This window comes from Prionailurus viverrinus, chromosome E3, assembly GCF_022837055.1.
Source record: "Prionailurus viverrinus isolate Anna chromosome E3, UM_Priviv_1.0, whole genome shotgun sequence".
In the NCBI taxonomy this organism is placed as follows: Eukaryota; Metazoa; Chordata; class Mammalia; order Carnivora; family Felidae; genus Prionailurus; species Prionailurus viverrinus.
The window spans coordinates 37,087,948-37,100,880 of NC_062576.1; the positions used below are offsets into that span (position 1 = coordinate 37,087,948).

The following is a 12,933-nucleotide window of genomic DNA, read 5'->3' on the forward strand; positions in this document are numbered from 1 at the left end:
GGGTGAGGGGCACAGAGAGAGGGAGACACAGAATCCGAAGCAGGCTCCAGGCTCTGAGCTGTCAGCACAGAGCCCGACGTGGGGCTCGAACTCAGGAATGGCGAGATCACGACCTGAGCCGAAGTTGGACACGTAACTGACTGAGCTACCCAGGTGCCCCCAGAATGTGTTTTTAAATGTTGTGTTGTTTCTGTTCCCCCATCTTTTCTCTTCCCTCCAAAACAAAAATCATTAAAGTGAGGCTATGATTTATAACCTAAGATAGCTGAGAATAGAGGGAATATCGTGCACGGTACCAAGTGATCCAGGAATGAACCATCCATTTCTCTCGCCTGCCCAGGGGGCCTAATCATGGGACAGTAAACTGGCCACATGTGGAGACTGTGAGCAGAAGATCCTCAGGCAGGGGCTGAATCATTCAAATTAAAAATACAAACCACACTAAAAGGGGAAAAAGCCAACAACCATTTTCCTTTAAAAAAAAATTAAGACTACATTTTAAATATTCATTTAAATGTATAGTAATAAACTATTGTACATTTTAATCTGTTTTCTATTTGACAATACTCCATTTGCAGACTCTTCATGACTTTTAAAAATAGACCTAGAGACCAAATCCCCACAGCATGAGATTTTTCACGTTCTCTAATTTGCAGTAATGTATCTGTGTCAAATTCAGCCTACAGGCCACTCTGAAGAACAACACTGGAACTTGGTGCCTCAGAGAAGGCAAGCTAAGGTTTGAGTCCAGGAATCACAGGGGACTGTCGATCAGGCATGGGTTACACACCCCAGATGCATCACCCCAATCGTGCTTCTGGTGTGGATGGATTCTCCGCATGAGGCATGAGTTTATAGAGGTTTGCTTAGTGCCTGTGGTAGAGACAACTCCAAGTTTACCAAAACCCATTCATTTCCCCTAAGGGTTCACAGCCAGCCTCCCTTGCAATTCACTGGGACCATATGACTGAGTTCTGACCAAAGGAAGGTGGGAAGAAGTGATGTATGACTTTTCCAAGCATAGCCTATAAAAGTTCCCTGGACTATGACCGGCAATATCTTTTGTTCCATCTTTAAAAAAAATTTCTTTAATGTTTATTTATTTTTGAGAGAGACAGAGATAGAGCTTGAGGTGGGGGGAGGGACAGAGAGAGAGGGAGACACAGAATCCGAAGCAGGATCCAGGCTCTGAGCTGTCAGCACAGAGCCTGACGCGTGGCTCGAACCCATGAACCGTGAGATCATGACCTGAGCCAAAGTCGGATGTCCAACCGACTGAGCCACCCAGGCGCCCTTCTCTTGCTCCATCTTTGACCTGAATGAAGCCAGCTCCGAGTTACATTTCTTCATCAGTCTGTTCAACTTCCTGATCTATAAAATGGGGGCAAACATTACATGCACTTCTGGAGTTGTTCTAAGGAGCATTTAATGAAGTAAAATCAAAACAGTGGAACTTATTAGCTAATCTCACGGACTGTAAAATCAGAACAACTGGATTTAAGGCTTTGCTTCATAGTTATGTGACTCTGGGCAAGTTTTTAAATCTCTCTGCACCTACTTCCCATTCTGTAAAATAGGAGTAACTAATACTCACCTGAAAGGAATGTGGTCTGGAATAATTTAAATTAAATGTACAAAATGCTTAGAACAAAATAAGCCTGGCAGCTAGGGAGTACTACATAAGTCCAAGCTGCTACAACTGCTATTATAGTAATCATTGTTATTTTCGTGTATAAATTGTGAGAAGACGACTGCCTAGTGCATAGTAGTACTCATAAATGTTAACCATCATTATTCCTTTCTGTAAAATATGTATAACAATAGAATACCAGAATTAAATAAAATAATAGGTATAAAGTGTTACCATAGTATCTAGTATTGAAAAAAATGTAAGCCTTTAATAAACTCTGATCCTATGAAATGCCACATGTGCTCTGGTGGGAAAGAAGGATCTGAGGGTCAAAACCAGGCAGTGGTCCTGGATAACATGACAAAGGTGGGAAAGAATAAGTGGGTGGATGTCTTACAATCAAACTTCACCTTTTCCATAGTATGACCTTGGGTCCATCCTAAAACAGAGCCAAGGATGAACAGGGTTTTTAAGCTTCTAAGACCCACAAGGGAGTCCCCTAGATAGAGCTCAGTGGGGCCACAAACTTGGATAGGAAAAATAAAACTAAATTTCTACTAGCATTCCCTTTAATTATAAATGTGAACAAGAAATCACAGTGGTAATACCAGTACCTGTGACTTTGTCACTGACAGAAATAACAGATTTTTTAGTCACTTTACATTATAATTGTCACAGATATCTCAAAACATCATAATGGTTATTGCTATTTCAAAATTATAGTAATTACTAGACTTGCTTGTTACTTAATGCATTATAAAGAAAACAATTTTGCTAGATCATATTATTTTAGTAAACGCATTTCAATATAAATGGTCTCCTTAGTCATCTTAAGTATTTTATATTATGTATTTTAAGACTTTATTCTGCAAAGAAGCCCATAGTTCTCCCCAGATGCGAAAAGGTAACAGGTCCCTGGTCAAGGGTCTTGAGGACCCTCAATCTCATACACACACAGAGGCTGGTTCAGGAGTCCAGGGACGTGTTTACCAGGGTGCCTTCTGACATGTGTCTTTCTGAGCCCTCTGGTCCTGTGCCTATAAACAGAAGCTAACCACATTCTTCCCAAATGCTCCATAAAATTACTCCAAGAGTCAAATATGATAAGCAATGTGAATCCACAGGCTGGAAGTAACAGGTTCTGCACAAACTTGAGCCAGCAATCACCTCATGCCTTAGAAACTTGACAAACCCTTACCCTGAGTCCTCATTGGTGTACTAAGGGCTGCTCCTGGTTGCTCCTCCTAGAATGCCACACAGGGAAAGCTACCAAAAACTTTGGGAGACAGAGACCATCAGATGCTCTGGTGTTGAGTTGAATCCTAGCTGGACCCTTACTGACTGTGTGACTATAAATGAGTAAGTTTCACCCCCACCCCCACCAAACCTCCCCTTCCTCTTCTTTATGATGTAAAGAAGGACAGGGAGTTGAAAGAAAGTACAAAACAGGTACCTGGCAGGTAGCCACAGTATAGGGCTTGGTAAAACACAATGGTTGGGATGACACTCAACATCATGATTACCATCATCATTATCACACTGGGGCAAGCATTTAATTCTTATGGAATATTCCTGTGCTCCGCACATATCCCAGAGCCCTTGCAATAAGTGCCGTGGGATGAGTTTTAGGTGGCAGACTGTGGGTGAAAGTGATGTATCTGATTTGTGTACTAAGATGATGAAAAACACAAGAGAGATTCCGTGTTCTCTTTAGCTCCCTGCCACATTGATGGCAGAGGTGTGTGTTGACATGAGGCAGCCACAGGTAGAAGCAGACTGTGCTGGTTGATCCCTCCATGGAGAGTCACCCAATGCTGACTGCACATGCAGCATGGGGGAGAAGTAAATCTCTGATGGGCAAGCCACTGAGACTTCCTGCTTGACCTGTGACTTCAGCACAGCCTAGCCTCCCCTGACTAATGTTTAAGAAAACCACAGAGCAATGGACGATAACTCCTAATCATGGCAATGGTGATCTGCCATGAGACACGCCAAAAATTCAGCACCTTCCTCTGGTACAGGTTCATGCAATCCATTTGCAAGATCTGGGAAGATTCCAGTATGAGGACTGAATGCAATTCAAGGAAAGGTGCTCAGCAGTCCCTCTTTCCACCTTTGGCTTACTATCTGAAAACCCTGCTGACCCAGAACAGCATTGACTCATTGGAACTCAAGAAACCTTCTTGGGATACTGTGTTTGCAGTCAGCACCCATATTAGCTAAAACCACTAACATAACATTTCTATACAGCATTTTCTCTCCTTCTTCCCAAAGGTACAAGTAGCTCTTAGCACGGCACATGGGCTCTCAGTATCTACGTGGCTGCCAATCTGTAAGGAGGGGGCCTTAGGATCAGAATTCTGCCTATGCTGCTACTGAGGACAGTAAGAGGGCAAAGTAGAAAACATAATTAACACATCCCAAATCAACATGTAAAACGTGTCAGCTGTTTGAGTATTAATTAATATTTTTGCAGACTAATTACATTAGAATGACAAGGCCAGAAAGACACTAAAAGAGTTTACTAATTTTGTTCCACTCCTCTTATTTAAATGGCTGCATGGATTACCACTTTGTTCAATTTTTATTTTTTTTAATTTACCAGAAACGATCTAAACACCACACTATTTCACAGCTATCATCATTTATTCATAGCTCAGTAGAGGAAGCCGGAATAGCAATAACTCTTTCCCCCCCTAATTGTCATTCTGGTCAGATAAGTGAGATATCAGCCTCAAGTCAAGCTACATTAGTGCCGAGAATCAGACACAGTCATGAAGTTTCTCCAAAGTGTGTGAGCATCATTTGTCATGAGAGGTTTGTGCTGAGCAATGCAGACTTTAACCCAAAGGGGTTTTGAAGTCTGCTTCCCCCATCTTAGCTGGGTGGTTAGTTCAGAAGGCAAGTTGCCTAGAAGCAAGTACTAATTCTCTCTACTAGCCATATGGCCTTGGATGGATCTTATCAACTCTTGTGAGCCTTGGTTTTCTCACCCATTATATGAAGGTTATAGTAACACTCATCCACCCAAGTTTGTTGGAAGGAACAAACAAGGTAGTCCATGAAAAATGTTTGGCACTCTCCCTCACATACAGTGGGCACTCAACACATGTTGGCTGTTCTCACCACCACTAGCACCTACCATTATCACCATCATGAAGAGTCCCTTCCAATGTCCCATTATCACATGCCAATCTACATGTCCAACTGACTTTCCAATTCTCCTCTTACTCACATACATAGTCAACCCAGAGCAGTCTCTTTGCTGCTTCTCAGACTTGTTCCAGATTACTGAAATATGCCATAGAGTGTGGTACCCAGGTATAGAGTCTTCAATACCTCATTATGATCTTAGAGCTAGGGCACATGGATGGGTGGGAAAGGAAGCCTCACCTCTTCTGGAAGTCTCTCGAGAGTCCCAGGAGACTTGATCATCCCATGTAGGTGTTCACTCTCTCCGTGATCCCTGCTCTACTTTAGAACTTTGCTAAAAACATCTGTTCACCCGTCCACATATTAAACTTGATTACAGGCTCTTTCAGGGAAGGAAAATGTCTTACTGATTTTAAGTGACCAAGGTTTAAAGGTATAGCTATAGAATAGTAGATGCTCTTTAAGTTTGTTGACTTAATGCATGGACCCCAAAGAGGTCCATCTGCTAATGTATACAAAGTCTGCTCAGTTCCAGACACCCAAGTAGTTGCCTACTTGGACCTCCTCCTTCATCAATGACCCTTTGTTAATCTTTGCCCTTGCCCTTCGTTTCCACAGTCAACCAGTGGAACTCCCTACCCCCCTGGGGTGCTTCTGAACATCCCAACACTGCCCTTCAGCTGCTATTTCCAAGCCTTCTCCTATCTCCTCCACAGAAGCCCTCCCACTGTGGCTAAGTCCATTTCTCCTTCACCATTGATAAAACATGCTGAGCCCTTGGAATTATGCAACATTACAGACTATGACAGGCTGGAGCCTCCACTGTTCAGTCCAATTTAGTGGATTGCATCTGAGAGCGAGAGTGAAATGTGAGCCTGGAGCACATCTTTTGATCTTAAACAGTCAGAAGGTTGGAATGTATAATGCTATGGAAATAAATGGTGTCAAAACTGTACGAAATAATTCATGGTGTGGGAATGAGTTTTGTGATCACAGAACACTCACAAAATCTTAAAACAGAGAGTCAATGAGGTTGGTTGAGCTGCGGCTGTGAAAGCTTGCAAGAAGAGAAAATTCAGAAGAGGAGAGACTGGATTTTTCTCTCAAGAGTTGAAAAGCCCAAACTTTGCTTCCAAGAGATGAGAGGTAACTGCTAGCTTCCCCTCCTTCCCCTCCTTGTCACCTCAGCTAACAGTCATGGATATGATTCCTGATCCTCCTCCTGCTACCTCTGTGACTCATTTAACTAACTACCTTGAGCCTCAGTTTGCTCATCTGTAAAACAGGAAAACAGTAATTGTATTTACTTCATAGGGTTCTTGTAAGGGCTAAATTAATAATATAAGGTCTATAAAATATGCTTTTTCCCCCCCTTTGGTTACTTACTTTGCTTCATTAACTCATTGCAACATGCAAATAATGAGATCCTTCTAACTCATCCTCAAAAACTCACACCCATTTTTTTTCTGATAAAACTAATGGAAAGAGAATTTTTTAATTGCTCACCTTTTCCAGGAACCCTTAATTAATTTCCATGGAGTAAGGTGTTTTTGGAAGGCTTTGGAACTAATGCTTCCATTTGGTTTAGAGGCTACAAACTGGTTCTAGCTGGCTCCTCTGCTATTTCCTATTGTGGCTTAGAATGAGCTCCCAATGATACTAATAAAAACAACTATGATGACTGGAATATATTAAGAGCTATTTATGCATTAGGTAATATGGTAATTGCCTTCCATACCCTATATTATGCCTTTTCACCTTCACAAAAAAGCTATAAGGTTCATTCTTTAATTATCTTCATTCTATGGAGAAGACAAATGAAACATGCAAAGGTTAAGTAATTTCGCTGAGTTTTGCCGCTAGCAGGGACTAGAGATAAGAAATGACGGAGCCGGGGTTTGAACTCCACACTACATCCTCACAACAGTTATGTTCACAATGGAAGCAATCCCAGCATTGCAGTGAAACAGACTGATTCACACACTGGCCCTGTTGTTTAATTCTTTGGTTAAGTTTGGTCAGCCTACACCACCGCTCAGTGTTGGTTTCCTTCTCTGTACAACGTAGACAGTGACATGCATTTTAAAGACTGTTGGGAAGACAACACAGTGCTTGGCACTCGCTACGCACGTAGTGAATGACAGCCACGGTGCTCAGTACTGCTGCTGGCAGTTCCTGTTCCTCTTCCTGCTCAGATGCTTACCCATGCTGATTTGCCAGACAGAACTCCCTAATCAATCAGCCTCCCACCATCATGTTCCCTCCTTCTGCTTATCTTTCCTCTTTAACCACCAATTTTACCTCTGCTCCCCTTATTCTCAGCACATAAATTTTCCCCTACTATTCGCTGGGACAATGAAAGCTTCCAGACATAACAGCTTTCAATTTCTCTTCCTTCAAATGTATCCATACTTACTCTCCGTTTTCTGTTTCTCAATGTCACAGAGGAAAAATGTCCTTTTTTCAGTCCCATTAATACCAAAGTTCTCTGGCACAGGTGCTGAGCCCTGGTGATACAATGGGGATCCAAGCACATACCCTCAGGGATACTTTGGTCACCATCAGTGGGTAAACCCCATCTATGCTCTGATCCTATCATCATAACCTCTGAGGCCTGTCCTCCAGGGCTATAATACACCCAAGCCTCTGCCATCTTCAAAATTCCTTCATATCAAAGAGGCTATCATTCGCTTGGCTCAGTCACGTGGCCCTTGAAAGGCTGGTATATACTGTGCTTATGTGTCTTCTCTTTCCATTTATTCCTTAAGCCACCAAATCTAACTTCTATTTCCACAACCTACAATGGGAAGGTTGTTGTTGAGAACACTGAGGATTGTATACTTGCCAAACCCAGTGCCATCAGTCCAGTGCTCACTCTCCTTGACCTTAGTGAATTATTCAGTACCCTCACCTCTTCCGTGTAACCTCTTCCTCTTTGACTTGCATGAGGATACTTGGCCTTGGTTTCTGCATGTTCACTATGATCACTTCCACTCTCCTTTGCTGCTCCCACACTCCCTTTAATGCTCATTCCTTGACCATGCGAACTCTTTGCCATCTGTACCTTTTCTCATGTTCTCCACTTTTCTTTACTAGATGATGACCTAATTTACTTTTCAAGGCTCCAGTCTTTATATGGGAAGCCCGATACCTCACTCCTATCTAACTTACTGACATTTGAACTCAGATTCAAAACTTCCCAAATATGGAGTACAGCTTAAGGAGAGAGTTTCACTCTTGTGAATACTCTGGTGCTCATAAAACAATGGAGACCATAGGATTTAGGATATAACCCTCCCACCCCACTTTGGAACACGTGTTCTTTGCGGGTGTGACTGCGCATCAAAGTTCTATATGTGTCCAGTGCCTAGTGCTGTGCCTAGTATATAAATGCTGTCAGTTAAATATCCATCAAATTAAAAACATGCCAACAATATCTCCAACTGAGAATTCTAGGCCCTTGAATTAAAGCCAGGTGATTGTTAAGGTTCTGTAAAACATTGTTTTAAGCTGGCTTCAAGGACAGGGAGGACTATCAAAGTGTAATTAGGTAAAATCAGACAAGGCCAAGAGTGCCCATTGGAAAGTTGCTAATCTTCAAGTGGATCTTGTTTTTGGTAGAGAGAAAGGGGCCATGAACTCTAATATGAATTAAGCCATGTAACTAAACTTCTGCCTGGCTAGGGTCTGGGTCGGCCATGGTACAAAACCTTCACAGCAAGTTTTCAAAGTTACAGGTCTCAAAGTAAATTTTGAATGAGCTTATTTATACACTGTCTTGCTTTATACAATAGATAAAAGACAGGAGTTGTGTGAGAAAATAAAATAATAAATGCTGAATATTTATTTTGTGACAGGTACTATCTTAGGCAATGCATATAGATTATCAAGCTCTAAAATTCAAACCAACCTTTGGGGTGGTTTAATTTTCCCCAATTTAATGATGAGAAACTTATTTGGCAGGCAAGTGACTTGCCCATAGGCACCTGACTTGTAAGATGTGGACTCATGATTCATACATCATCGAAGAGACTTCAACGCTCGCGTTCTTTGCACTGTAACCTTGTCCATGCAATAGCTCAGCTTTTCTTTATAAAATATTCTGGCTTCTCAGGTGACCTGAAATGGCCAGGATTGATCTTTTGCCCACAAAGAAACTCAGTCCCTTTTCAAAGTACTGGTTTCTCCCCACACGGGCCAGAGCGCATACAGGGCTCTGAAGCCCTGAGACTCAGGGTTGAGACAGGAAAAATAAATGATTCCTTGGCCTGGGATAAAGTTTCCTTCTGGAAGGAAAAAAGGATTAGTGGGAGGGAGGTTCTACCTACGTTTCCTGAAGGCCCCTGGGCTTTACCACCTGCACTGTTGGCCACTGCAATTATTTGGGATGGCAAAACTATAATATCAATCAATCTCAGTCCGGTTCCTTTGCCATGAAATAGGAGCAGGCCAATTTATCAAAATTGAGGCCCTCCACTGGGTTTATATTGCCATTAAACTATCAACAGGAAATCATTAAGGTGAGGCAAGAAACCAACTGCTAACTGAATAGAAATGATTTTTTTTCCAAACATCCTCGCTTGCAACCTCCTTTGTTTGCCTGTCAGCATAACCAACTGTGGGGCTGGGTCTCAGATCTTTGTGTTAATGTGCAGTTGATGGTGGAGAGAACTCAGATGTAGGCATTTGCAATCCGATGGCTATGCCCAGGTTACTTGGTTCTCTCTCAGCAGGGCAAGCTGCGTGACGATAAATAGGGGGGAAATGTGTATGCATTTGTGCGATAAAACAAGCTTAATGATTCTGAAGGGGAAGGAGACCACGAGACATACAGTAGCAACTTAGGAACAAAATGGAACCATGCAGGGCCAATTAATGTGCAAATATGTGTGTGCTGAACTTGCATTCCATTCATCATGTGGACATGGAAATTGGGCCATTTATCTGTTATATTATGTATGTGACATCTTAGTTTGGTTCTTACAGGCTGCTCAGAGACAAAGGGCCATGTGCTTTGCGGCTAGCAGAGGGAATTTAAGATAAATTCTTCAGCTGTCATAAACATTGCTGGGCAGAATTTGGTCAGAAGATAAAGCTCTTTCCTCTGCAGGGTTTTAACATTTCTCAATAGTCCATGTGCCATCTTATTAAAACTGTGTGTGGTGCGGGGAGGGGTGGCATATGCCATGAAAAATTATTGGCACAAACAGCTTGCTGTCATGTTTTCAAAGTCCAGATTTAGCAAACGTTATTCACATATTCACTGTCAATCTGTAGAGAGAAAGGGAACTGGCAAAGCCATTCATTCTCACTGATTCTGTGGGTTTGTAATTCTTCTTGTCTCCCTTTAACCAATGACTCCTCCACAGGTGGGGTTTGTTCTGCTTAAATTACAACTGTTTGTACTTAGGAAAAAAGAAAGTCATTTGAGAAGGAACAGACCTCACAGAAGCACCTTCCCAGAGCCACTATTATTTACCTAACAGAACATGCCATGAATATGGATCATGCATTAAATAACGGTGATCGCTCGCTTTGATGAATTGCCATTAGAAATTCAATTAATAAAAGGTTACCTCCCTGCAGTAGTGCAAAAAATATGATCAGGTTACAGCAATTAAAATTTAGTCTTAGAAACAATGGTTAGGAGAAAAAGTTTCGTGTGTTTTTTAAAACCTGTTCCATCTGGGAAATAGAATCTGGAGCAAAAATGAAGGAAGGAAGCAAGGGATGAGTGAGTGAATTTCGGCTTTTTTTGATCTACAGTTTTGTCTATATGTTGAGCATTCCTACACTTTTATCCCACCTTTTCCACCTGATCATCCTTTTTTTTTTCATTATCCTGTTTTATATATATATATATATATTTTTTTTTTTTTAAGGTATATTTGTCAACGTTTATTTATTTTTGGGACAGAGAGAGACAGAGCATGAACGGGGTAGGGGCAGAGAGAGAGGGAGACACAGAATCGGAAACAGTCTCCAGGCTCTGAGCCATCAGCCCAGAGCCCGACGCGGGGCTCGAACTCACGGACCGCGAGATCGTGACCTGGCTGAAGTCGGACGCTTAACCGACTGCGCCACCCAGGTGCCCCTGTTTTATATTTTTAATGTTTATATTTTCTTTCCTTTCCTTTCCTTTCTCCTCCTCCTCTTGGTATACAAATTTCATACTATAAAGTGCATAATTTTAACATGGCGCTCTATAAATTCTACATGTGCTGGTTACCTGTGTAACCACATCCAGGTAATGGTGATGAGTATCTCCATCATCCCAACAACTTCTCTTGAGCCTCTGCTCAGTCAGCACCTCCAAGAGGTAACTACTATTGTTAACTTTTATCACCAGAGAGGAATGCTGGTTTTAAATGCATGTTAATAAAATCACAGTGTAATCTGTCATTCTCATTTTTTTCACTCAACATGTTTCTGAGATTGCTGTTTCATAGATATATAAAAATTCTTTTTCATTGCTGTCTTGTACTCATTGCATGGATATACCACAGTTTATTTATCTATTGTCCTATTAATGGACATGTGGTTTGTTTACAGTTTTTGACTATGATAAAATTCCTGTGGACATTTTTTGCTGGGCATAAGCGTTCATTTCTCTTGGGCACACAAGTAGGCATGGAATTACCAGATCATTAAAACTTCATTTTTAAATCTGAAAATGGCAGGAACAATATATTCCCATATGCCATTTCTGTGAAATTGAAAAAGGATAACATATGTAAAGGTGTTTTTATTGTTGTTTGTTTTAAATCACCAAATGGGACACAAATGTGAGACCCTTTAAGGGAATGCAAGACGAAGGTCACAAGAAACAGGCAGCTGTCCGTGGTGCTGACCAGAGAGGAGGGACAGGCATTCGGGTATGATCTAGAAAGCAGGACTGGCCCTTAAGGATTGACATTGCTAACATTTACTGAACACCCACTATGCACCAGGTTTATGTAGTGTTGGGGAATTTTATGTTTGTGTCCTCCCAAAATTCATAGGTTAAAATCCTAACCTCCAGTGCAATGGTATTAGGAGGTGGGGCCTTTTTGAGTGATCAGATCATAAGGGTGAAGCCCTTATGAATGGGATTAGTGCCCTTCTAAGAAGAGACAGAAGAGCTTGCTTCCTCTCTCTGCTCTCTGGCCATACAAGGATACAACCAGTAGGTGGCTATCTTGCAAACCAGGAAGAGCATCCTCACCAGACATCAGATCTGCCAGCACTTTGACCTTGGATTTCCCAACCTTCCTAACTGTGAGAAATTAGTTCCTGCTGTTTAAACCACCCATTCTATGTGATCACGTTACAGCAGCCTGAACAAAGACACATAGCATGGCAGTTAAGAGCCAATACTTCGTACCCCACCTTGAATCCTGGCTCTATCACTCACTAGTTGAATGACTGGGAAAGCTACTGTGTTTTCTGAGACTGCATTTAATCCTCTGTAAAATAAAGATTACAATAGTGTGTACATCACAAGATTTCATAAGGATTTTATAAGATGATACGTGTAAAGCCTTACATATATTCATGCTGAATACACAAAAAGTAGATTTCTAGTTACAGCAGACTAAAAGAGTAAACACTGCCAATGCCATTTTATTTCAACGTTTATTTATTTTGGGGACAGAGAGAGACAGAGCATGAACGGGGGAGGGTCAGAGAGAGAGGGAGACACAGAATCGGAAACCGGCTCCAGGCTCTGAGCCATCAGCCCAGAGCCTGACGCGGGGCTCGAACTCCCGGACCGGGAGATCGTGACCTGGCTGAAGTCGGACGCCCAACTGACTGCGCCACCCAGGCGCCCCTGCCAATGCCATTTTAATGCTCTCAAAAACCTCATGTGATGTGTATTATCATTCTCATTCTGAAAACAAGGAAACTAAGTTTGGGGAGGTAAATGACTGGCTTGAGTCATTGGTCACAAGATCATGGAAAGCAGGTGATACTAGTGGCTCCTTACCTCCACCCCTTCCTTTTGTTTCCCACTCCATTACCCTCCAAATGATCTGCTTCCTAAATATCTGCCTCACTAGGCATCCAAAGTAACATTTACACCACCAATGCACATCAGTTCCTGGAAAACTTTTGCACACCAAACTATTGCATCCAAGGATGCAGATATTCACCTGGGGCTTCCACTATTT

General features: G+C 41.9%; 1 protein-coding gene across 1 annotated transcript in view; it reads right to left on the reverse strand.

Moving 5' to 3' along the window:
- RBFOX1 (RNA binding fox-1 homolog 1) overlaps positions 1–12,933 on the reverse strand; it is a 2,066,153-nt gene that overhangs the window by 1,561,742 nt on the left and 491,478 nt on the right. The window lies entirely within an intron of this gene.